The sequence below is a fragment of the Marmota marmota genome, unplaced genomic scaffold (assembly GCF_001458135.2).
Source record: "Marmota marmota marmota unplaced genomic scaffold, marMar, whole genome shotgun sequence".
Taxonomy (NCBI): Eukaryota; Metazoa; Chordata; class Mammalia; order Rodentia; family Sciuridae; genus Marmota; species Marmota marmota.
In genome coordinates this window covers 20,289,478-20,300,475 of record NW_025999913.1, presented here as the reverse complement: position 1 = coordinate 20,300,475, position 10,998 = coordinate 20,289,478, and the positions used below count along the sequence as shown (strand labels likewise).

General features: G+C 45.9%; 4 non-coding genes across 4 annotated transcripts; all 4 read left to right on the top strand.

The window, feature by feature from the left end:
- Positions 1 to 817: 817 nt before the first annotated feature.
- On the top strand, positions 818 to 891 carry Trnat-agu. The gene has a single exon. It is a non-coding gene; the product is annotated as a tRNA-Thr (tRNA).
- A 2,340-nt stretch (positions 892 to 3,231) lies between these two features.
- Positions 3,232 to 3,304, top strand: Trnav-aac. The gene has a single exon. It is a non-coding gene; the product is annotated as a tRNA-Val (tRNA).
- A 6,470-nt stretch (positions 3,305 to 9,774) lies between these two features.
- Positions 9,775 to 9,856, top strand: Trnas-cga. The gene has a single exon. It is a non-coding gene; the product is annotated as a tRNA-Ser (tRNA).
- Positions 9,857 to 10,517: 661 nt separating this feature from the next.
- On the top strand, positions 10,518 to 10,590 carry Trnar-acg. Its single transcript has one exon. It is a non-coding gene; the product is annotated as a tRNA-Arg (tRNA).
- Positions 10,591 to 10,998: the final 408 nt, after the last annotated feature.

Below are 10,998 nucleotides of genomic sequence, written 5' to 3'. Positions count from 1 at the left end.
GGGGGGGGGGGCGGCACACCGCCAGAGGCTGGGCGCCAGGTGCCTGGAGCTCGGCAGTGCCGCAGCCCGGCTGGCTGCAGCAAAATAACCGGGGGGTGACGAATAACTTGTGTATGTTGATACAGCAGGAGTAGGAGCCATTTATTGCAGGACAGGAGCAGTATTTATACATTCCACACAGCTTATCTAATTAGCATAAACTAGATACATCAGTCAACCAATAAAGAATTTCCACACTTAATGGCTTGTTTTTGTTACTTCTCAAACCACTCCCTCTGGCATTTTGCCAGGCACCATCCAGACTTGTTTACGAACTCTAACATTCCCCTGGCAAAATGCCAGGTGTTATTTTGACTTGTTTACAGACTCTAACACGGCGGGTGGGGTCAGACAGAGCGCTGACAGGTGCACCTCACACCCTCAGTCCTTGAAGCATCCCTGTGTCAGATGCGAAGCTTTGAGGAGAGCCCTCCTTCTCCACATTGAAGAAGAGCGCAGGCCAGCTGAAACACAGGGATGCTTAAGCCGCCGATTCGTTTTCCCTTTGGGGTTCAGCCAAGGCCCCTGCCTGGCCAACAGAGGTGAGGGTGGTCCAGTGTCCATGCAGGAGCATGACTCCTCCCCAGGGAGGTAGTCGTTTCAATCTCTTCTCCATATCCTCCCTTTAGAAACTCAAGTTCTCTTTGGATTTTGACGGCAGTATTTACCCCTTTTTGTTTTCGAATGATCTGACGAATTAATTTCTAGAAGTGACATCATTTACAAAAGTCTGAAATCATATTCAAATACTGCATAACGAAGGGAGGGCCTTGGGGCTGGCTCCGTGGCTTAGCTGGTTAAAGCGCCTGTCTAGTAAACAGGAGATCCTGGGTTCAAATCCCAGCGGGGCCTTTCGCTACCTTGTGCTTTTGGAAATTCCAACGAATCTTCTCACAGCTCTTGGCTGAATCTAAAAGTTGACTTTGGGCGCTGGTGTGGATACCCTTTAGCGATTTGATTTGAATATCACCGGAAACTTGTCAGCTCCAGGTGAGGTGATTGGAGGATGGACTGGGGCGTGCCTGGAGGAGATGGGGAAGGGCCCTTGCCCCCACGCAGCTTAACCATGGCCTTCACACAAGGAAAAAACCCAAGCACCTGGATGTTCCCCAACACGGACATTTCCCGTGTCTCTCAGAATTTCTTTCACTGTATGGATCTTGTCTGCTGGTCTGGAGCTGAGCAGTTCAAATAATCCCTAATCCCCAAGTGAAATCTCAAGTGTATAAGGTCCATCTCCACCTGGGTCGCACTAGCACAGCACCCCTAACTAAACTCTTCAGCAATCTTGTGAGAAACCCTGCTTACGCTTGACCTCCCCTCCTTCCCTCCACAAAGTCCTGCTGCAACTTTCTGGGGGAGTCTTCTCCCTTGTCCCTATTTGAGCCCCCGTTTATCTTCTTCATCTCCATCTGAAATAACCCACTTTGTTCTTCCCCTGTCTTCAGCTTTGGTGGTCTAAATCCGCTCTCAACACAGCTAAGATGCTAACTTACCATACAAACATCTTCCTAGGGGTCAACTCCTTCTCTCGGCCACCTCCACATTTAAACCTGTTTCCCTTCTCAGTGCTACTCTAGTTTTGTGTGGCGTTTTCACTCTTTCAGTGCAAAATACTTTCTGGCGATAATGGTACTTTTACTTTAAAATGGGGGTTACTTAGTAATGTAGTTTTTAATGTATCCTAATATCTGGGATTTTTTTAATTATCTTTTTTGCTTCTGATTTCTACTTTAACTCTGTTGTTGTTACAAATCAGATTTTTTAAACAATTTTAATCCTTTAATTTTTGTCCAGTCTTTCTCTATGGCCCTATTTTGGTGATTTTCCCTGTGCACTTGACAATAGTGTGCATTCTGTCGTGTTGGTTATGACGCTCTAGACGCTGATTAGGTAGAGTTTCCTGGGTATCTATCACAGCCAACTTCCTCTTTTCTTCCCATTGCTCACCAATTAGTCAGAGGTGTCTTTAAACTCGCCAACCATGATTGTGGGTTGCTATTTTCTATTTTGTTGTTTTAGTCTCTCAATTGGCTTGATATAAAAATCAATATTTCTTCCTGATGAACTGATCATTTTGTCATTATGTACTATCCCTCTTTATCTCTGGCCTTTGGCTGTTCAGTCTACTGTCTGATATTGATATATCTACATCAGTTTTTCATGATTGGTGATTTTACAACCCATCACTGCTTTTAACCTATTTGTGTTCTTATTTTCAGCTTGCATTGCCTCTTTACTTTTTTAGTATTTCACTACCTAGTCTGACAACATTTTTTAATGCCTTATCCCATTTACATTTGATGCAATTATTTATATGATTGGATTTAAATCCCTCATTGTATTGTTTGTTTTCTATTTGACTTACCTGTTCTTTTTTCCTTCTGCCTTCTGTAATATAAATCATCAAATTTATATTATTAAATATAAATTAACATTTATTCAACTATTAGTTCAATAAATTAATATTTATTGTTCAATTTAAATTTTTTAACCTAAAATGTAATCTTTTCTCTCCAGCTGTTTTTAAGATGTCTTCATCTTTGACTTAAGCCATTTCAATGTGGCTTTGAATAATTATAGATTTCCTTACGTTAATCTTGGTGTTTACAGAGTTGAATCTTCAGTGGGATGTCACATTTTTTCACAGACCTGTGCTTTTTAATGTATGTCAATTACACCTTGATAAAAACAAAAGCTCTTCAGTAGGTGGAGAGGTTTATCCCTAACCTCTCCAATTTCTCTCATCATTTTCAGGTTAACTTATACCTTCCCCTCTTTAGAAGACCATCCCTTCTTCCCCTATCCACCCTATGCATTCCCATTTCTTTCCGTTCACACATCCCCAGTCTAATTTCTTTCTGTTCGGAGCTTCAATATTTGAATTGCTCCCAAAGATCATGGCCACTCCACTCGGTTCCGAGGGGCGAAATCCCCTCTCCAAGCTGCCTGCAACCACCGCAGGGGTCTGCCGTGAACACCATGAAGTTGAGAGTGGTTCATTTGGCGAATGGGTCTCTGCTGCTAAATACCGGTCCCTGGCGAATGATACCTTTCCTTTCACCAAGTCGAAAACCAGAGGGGGCAGCAGCGCTGTGAGCAGAGATTTTTCTGCAAGGAAAACAGTTTCTGGACCAAGCCAGGGCAGCAAAGAATACTCATTTGCCTTCAGAAAAGCTCCCTGAGCAGCGCGTTTCCGTAGTGTAGTGGTTATCACGTTCGCCTAACACGCGAAAGGTCCCCGGTTCGAAACCGGGCGGAAACAGCGGTGGTCATCCTTTTGCTGTGTACGCCGCGGTGGGCCGAGGAAGTCCAGCCGAAGAGCTGTCCGAAAGGAACTGGCCTCGAGGGGCAGCCGCAGCCACGCGAAGGACAGCGTCCCCCGGGGTGAGCGGACGCTGCGAGCAGGGGGTGGGGGCGTCCCTCTCCAGTCCCGAGAGCCGCGCTGAGCGCCGGCCTGGTCTCGCGGTTGAGCCCAAGGCGCCCCGCCGCCGGACCTTGGCCTCATCCGAGCTCCCCAGGATGCGGCGGAACCGTCCCGAGAGAAAGGAGGGCGCCCGGCCATTTCTGGGGAAAGAGTTTTAACCGGTAGCAAACTTGTTTCATCACCTATTTTTGCTAAAAATGGACGTCCTCCAGAAGGGGGGCGAAAACCCCTCCTAACCACACCAGGGAACTCGTTTCCTCCTCTAAACTCTGCTCCTGCTCTGAGGGACCGCGCGGCTGGTGGAGACTGCGACCTGCGGGTGTGCAGCCAGGACGCAGTCTGCCAAGGCCACCCCCTTCGGCCCTGTGTCAGTGGGCTCTTTGTTGCCGCAGTCGGGCTGCAGCAGAATAATCGGGGGGTGACGAATAACTTGTGTACGTTGATACAGCAGGAGTAGGAGCCGTTTATTGCAGGACAGGAGCAGTATTTATACATTCCACACAGCTTATCTAATTAGCATAAACTAGATACATCAGTCAACCAATCAGGAATCTCTACACCTAATGGCTCGGTTTTGTTACTTCTCAAACCACTCCCTCTGACATTTTGCCAGGCACCATCCAGACTTGTTTACGAACTTTAACATTCCCCTGGCTAAATGCCAGGTGTTATTTTGACTTGTTTACAGACTCTAACATTTCCCCCTTTTGTTTAATTTAAATAACGACCATAGTGGTTTTTACAGAAACACCATAAATAACCTGCTACAAACAGAAAGGGAGGATACAAAATGCCACAATACCAAGCCAATTGATGGCTCCATGCAAGAAGCCCTTGGAAAAATTATACCAGCAATGACACCGTTAGCAAAGATACCGAGTTACAATTTGTTGTAGATTACAGTTTGTTGTCTCAGTCCAGGTAAAGCAGTGTCTCAATAGATTAACTCACAGTCCAGGTAAATCACAGTCCAGGTAAGTTCTGCAGGCAGCTAGCTTAAATCACAGTCCAGGTAAGTTCTGCAGGCAGCTAGCTTGATCCGAAGTCTCGTCTGTTTCTCAGCCAAAGTCTTGTCCGGTTTTCAGCAACACTGGAAATTCTTCCACCTTGGTCTTTACCGGCACTGGGACGAAGGCAGGAACTCCGGATGGCTAAAGAAAATCCTGTAGCATTCTACTAAGAAAACAACCTTCTGAACAATTTAGTACATTATCTCAAGGTTTTTTTGCATTTGAAATAAGCATTAATAGTGCTCATTACTCATCAGCTTCCAGGTGTGGGAGAACCATTGTAGCTTAGTTATTGGCATTGAAAATGACCAAACATCAGGGACACCAGTAGCGTCTTCTGCTGGCTGTAGTGCCTGGGCAGCCCCAGATGGCCCTGGGGAGTGTCCCGGACTCAAACTGCTACTGGGCACAGGGAGCAAGAGCCTGCGAGACTGTGCCTCCAGGTCAGGTCTAGATTTGGGCTCGCGGCAGTGGAAGAGCCAGCTCCCCGGCCAGGAGGCGGGGAAGGGCCAGTCGCCGCCGCCTCTTGGAAAATCCTTGCTGCGCTGTGACCGGCTTGCACACTCGGCAGCCGCCTCTCCGCTTCACGCACCCTCCGGTAACGAAAAGTATTTAGTAATAGCCTTTTGCTGCAACTTTTTTCCTGATAATCCTTCTTCTTCTGAACTTTCTTTTTCTTTCTGACTAGAGTTCCTGGGCTCTTATCAACACATGCCCTAACTATTCTTGGTTCCACTGGGGTGCCTTCTTCCCTTAGTAATTTACTTCTCACCCCTTCCATATTTTCATCACAAAGACAATACAATACACTGAGACAAAACAAGACACAAACATACTGTATCAATCTTCTCCATTTTCTTGAAATGGCCATTTTTCCTCTCGCCCTATCTGCCTAGGGACGAGCAGATTGCCCCCGTCCTATCTATGGACGGGCAGCTTTTTTTCGTCACTTACCCCCGAGTGTCCCGGGGCTCCCCGTAACGGGCCACCATCTGCCGCAGTCCGGCTGCAGCAGAATAATCAGGGGGGGGACGAATAACTTGTGTACGTTGATACAGCAGGAGTAGGAGCCGTTTATTGCAGGACAGGAGCAGTATTTATACATTCCACACAGCTTATCTAATTAGCATAAACTAGATACATCAGTCAACCAATCAGGAATCTCTACACCTAATGGCTCGGTTTTGTTACTTCTCAAACCACTCCCTCTGACATTTTGCCAGGCACCATCCAGACTTGTTTACGAACTTTAACATTCCCCTGGCTAAATGCCAGGTGTTATTTTGACTTGTTTACAGACTCTAACACTTTGTGACACCGAGAATTCTCCCAACCCATTGAAGGAAATGCGATTGATTTCCTTGGAGTTTAAGTCACAACGGACCTCAGATCCCGGGTATTTTGACGTGAGAGAGAAGAAGGCAGAAAATGACACTAAGAGCGTGAAAATACTGCACATTTTATGGACGTTGTGTTCTGCAATACTCGTGTGTGTGTGCGCGTGAAGCGGCTCCGTGCCCGGCTGCTGAGCGCTTCTCGGCCTGTAGTCGGCCCACGGCCAGTTCTGCAGGCTGTGCTCCCAGCTGGTGGGAGGGGTCGCTCTAAGAGGTCTCCCTGTCACTAGGGAACTTGGCATTGGAGCCTCTTCCAGGTGAAAAGCACAGCCCTTGCCTTTGCCTACTCGTCTCGTACTCATGGTTAGATCTCAGCTTCGTTACTTACTGAGAACTTACTTCCTTAAACTCCCTAGTGAAAGTCCCAGATTCCTGGTGGCACCACGGGCTTCCTTCTCTTGCACAGCCTACATGTATCAGTGCGATTACCAGATTCCTGTCCATCTCCCTGGAATGTAAGTCACATGAGGGGCAGGGGCAGTGTCTGTTCCTTTTTTTTTTCTTTTTCTTTTTCTTTTTCTTTTCTGTTTCTTTCGTGTCTGTTCTTGTTCATCAATGAATTCTCAGTGCTTACAACATACTAGACACTTACTGGATTCGGGCTGAATATAAAACAGCCCTTACCATGACTCTCTGGGAAAAAATTTATTTTCCTAATTTTAAGTTGAGACCTGGAGGCTTGAAGGGTAACTGACCTCACCAACATGTGGCGCTAGTATGTGAGATGTAATTCAGATGGTATTCCTGGCTCCACAGCACTTAGTCTTCTTTAGTATCCGGTTGGACATGGATGTACTTTCGAATTCCCCAAACCCATATCTCTGAAGTTTACATACCATGCTGTTGAAACTAATAATGGGAAAGAAGTCACCAGAACTATACTAATAATTATCATTTATTACTAGCTATTAAATCAATTATTTAAGATCTTTCATAAATGAATAAAGTCTAAGTAGTTAGTACAATTGTTGTTTACAGTCATTAACCTGTTTTACAGATGCAGAAGCTGAGGAAAGGCTAAATAAGTTAAATATCTTGCCCATGGTCACACAATTGTAGAAATTGGAACCAATACTTATACCCATGTGTGTCAGACTAAAGTGTTCCTCTCTATTGCACTTTTCTGAGAGAAGAAAGGGTCTATAAAAAGACACTGGTAGTTAGAGAGTGAGACTAAGCAACCATTTAAAGATGATTTTGACATGGTAGGGAGAAGTAGTGTCATCCATCTGCCAGACACTTTTGGGTTCCAGAAATCTAGCATTAAACACAACCCCCACCCTCCTAGAGTTTGCATTCTCATAGGGAAGACAGACAATACTCAAAAGAGATAACTTATATAGTGTGTTTAAAAGATGATTATAAGTGGTGTGGAGAAAAAATAAAGAATGAGGAGGGAAAATCCTGGAATGGGAGGAGTTTCTTATTTTTTAATGTAATGTTGGGGTGTAATTCACCACTGAGATGATATTGAAGACAAGGCCTGGCGTAGGTAAGGAGCTGATCACACACATATTAAAATAAGACACAGCTGTCCTGGGGAGGGTGACACAGCAGGGGCCTGGTAAAGGAGATGGACAAGAAATAGGTGAGGAAAGAGAAGGAATGGGGGACACAACTGAGTGCAGCAGAAGAGGAAGCCCTGAAACACACCTGCACACGCAGTGAGCTGGTCTTTGGCAAAGGAACAAAGGCAACACAATGGAGCAAAGACCATTTGTCTTTTCTACAAATGGTGCTGGAAAACCTGGACATCCACATGCAAAAAATAAATGAATCCAAACACTAACCTTACACCACTCACAAAAACAACTCAAATAGATCATGAACTTAAATGTCAAAGGCAAAACTACAGAACTCCTAGAAGATTACAGGAAAAAACCTTGATGGCATGACTTGTGGAGAAATACATAATTGGTAAGCTCATTAACTTTAAAAATTTCTGCTGTACTAAAAACAACATCAAGAGAAGACAAGCCATAGAAGATAAGCAAGGCATCTCAAACAAAAGACTGTGGCTCAAACTATACAAAGAACCTTAAAAACACAAAAATAAAAACACAGACAAACCAACTAAAAATGGGTCAAAAATCTTAACAGACATCTCATTAAAGTGATATACAAAATGCGAATTAGCATGTGAATATCATACATCATCAAGGAAATGCAAGATAAAACAATGAGATACCACTACTTACCTGTCAGGACCACCAAAACTAGAACAATGACACCAACCCCTGACAAGGATGTGGAGCAACAGGAACTCATTCATTGCTTGGGGGGATGCAGAATGTCAGAGCCACTTTGGAAGACAGCTGGACGATTTCTTACAAAACTAAACATACATTTACCATACAATCCAGCAATCACACTCCTTGGCCTCTAACCAAAGGAGCTAAAAACACAGCTGCACAAATGCCTGTACACACATGTTTATAGCAGCTTTATAATCACCAACAGCTGTCCTTCAGTATGCAAATGGATACAGTGGAATATTATTCACCACAACATGCAATGAGCCCTCAAATCATGAAAAGCTGTTGAAGAAGGTTTAATGTACATCACTAAGTGGAAGACAATGGGAATTTTACCCTAAAGTCAGGTAAAGAACGTGTCACAAGAAGAAGAAGGACTAAAAGCTGCTGCTGTGACTGGGAAACAGTATTAGCATTTGCAAGTTACTGGTCCCCTCCACAAGAGCACAGGACACAGCATCTCTACAGAGGATGAGGCAGGGATGGGGTAATGGTAGATGTTCGTAGAAGCCACTTTTGATTGCTTTAATTTTCTCAATGAAACAGGGAGCAAAGTCATCAATTGAACATGAAGATGAGAGAGGAGGGGTTGGGCTTTGAGCTTAGGGAAGGTCATAAATAGGCACTCACAGCAGGAGTGGGGTGGGATGATCTAGTGTCTTAGGATACAGTGATGTATCAGCCCTGAAGACTATTTGAGAGACACTGTCCTGAATTAGTGAGACCACTCAGCCAATTGTGTGCTTTCTCTGGCCACAATCAGCTGGTCAGACAGAGAAGTACAGATGCAGAGGCAGGGGGGTCGAGAGTGAGGCTAGGCAGTGACTCTGGCATGTGCCAGGTGAGGGAGAAGAGAGGACCTTGGTAGGAGGGTGGAACAGGGAAAAAATGATTGAGGCTGTGGATATTTGTTCAAGCAACAGATACGTGTGCAAGTAACAAAGCTGCACTGTGCACCAAATAAGTTTTCCATGCCTAGCAAGTCAGAAAGTAAAGACAAGTGAAGATTAAGACACTGGTGCATATCCCAGGAGCTCTTGCTTGAAAGGGAGAGAGAACTACACAAATGACAAAAGGTGACAAATACAGAAATGGAGGTGGAAACTGGGGTGGAAACCTTAGGGAGGGAGAGAGGCAAGAAGTGCCAATAAGAGATGCCTAAAAGTGTGAGTCTCAGCCGACTATGGCTCAGGAGTAAAGAGCGAATGTGGGAAAGACTGGTGGAGATGGAGCAGGGAGCCACAGAGCTGCCACCAGCCAGAAGCAGAAGCCGCTTAGCCGCTAGGGACCCTACTGTGCAGAGATTACTACATTTATCTGGTACTCTAGCAGTTCCCGGCGTCGACGGTGGATCTATTTACCACTAGATAATGGGTTCTATTATAGAAGGATTCTTGCTTGTTTTGCAATCATTATTTCTACAGTGACTGACACACCGCAGGCCAACAGAATAGATCGCAAATGTTGTAGAAAGTCGGTCTGCTGTTTTTTTTTAATATGTGTGTTGTTGTTGGTGGTGGTGGTGGTTGCTGTGACCTAAGGGGCGTGGAACTGGCCTTCCCGTGGATGTTGTCTGATCCCGTTCATGCTACATGGCAAATGGTTTATGGTGGTCTTCAGTGTAATGTGTACAACCCACAGTGTCAAGGGCTGTGATGGCCGAGTGGTTAAGGCGTTGGACTCGAAATCCAATGGGGTATCCCCGCGTAGGTTCAAATCCTGCTCACAGCGGTTGCGTTTTCTCACAGATTGCCTCTGTGAGTGGTGGCTTTCCTCTTGTAGGACGGTTCAATTCTCACCTCCCGGCAGCAGCCCCCTCGGTAACCGAGGCAACACCCTGCGTTTGGCTTCTTCTTCCTTTTCAAACCCGTGAGAAACTCGTCTCCTTAACAGGCCTACCTACATTTTTAGCCATTTTTGCTTTAGCAAATTTTAAGTCGATTTTATACTTTAGTAAATGCGTTCCTGAGTTGAGTTTTTATGTCAGATGTAATTCTTAAAAATGTATGGTACTTCTATTAAGTTGTATTCCTAGGTATTTTTCGGAACACATGTCCGCTGCCTGCAGCTACCCACTGAGCTGCAAGGCCGTTCGTTTCACAGAGAGCTGCCCACGGTGAGGGATCGCACTGTGTGTTTTTAAACAGGAAGAAAAGACTGCAACACGTCATTTAAAAATAACGCGGATCGTTCGCTACCGGTCATGTCTTCAAGAGACATTTTTACGTGAGTGTACATTATGCCAGAAAAACGCAAGACAACATGCTTTTCTCGCACCGTTCGGGGTCGTGCTTCGCCGTGTCTCGGAGGCGTCCGCGGAGAACCGTTTCCTCCGGCACCGAAGAGCCGCGGAGGACCCGAGGGTCTCGTAACTGCAAGGTCTTCCCGCCGCGGGCCAGTGGCGCAATGGATAACGCGTCTGACTACGGATCAGAAGATTCCAGGTTCGACTCCTGGCTGGCTCGTCGTCCCGTTTTGCTGTCCGTCCAACTCGAGACTTGCTGCGTCTCTAGAACGGAGGCAGGCTGAGGGCAGGCTGAGGAAGGGCCCTGGAGGAAAGGCGCAGGAGCCGCGGAGGAAAAGACAGCGTGGCTCCTGGTGAGCGAGACCCCGACGTGGATGCGCCGCTCGCCTTTCTTTTGCTCCGCGGCTCCTTCCCCTCGCTCACCTGAGGGCTCAAGACTGTTGGGAAGACCCGGCACCGAGGGCTCAGGAACACCCTTCCTGCCTCTGCCGCGTCACAGTGGCTCTGAAGTTTCGATTTTCAATTCCTCCGACTTTCCCAATGTCCTCCATAAGTGGAATTTACCTAAAGCTGTAATCTGGGTGCCTCCCCTCACCCCTTCTCTTTTAAAGAGTCCTCGTTTGCCGCA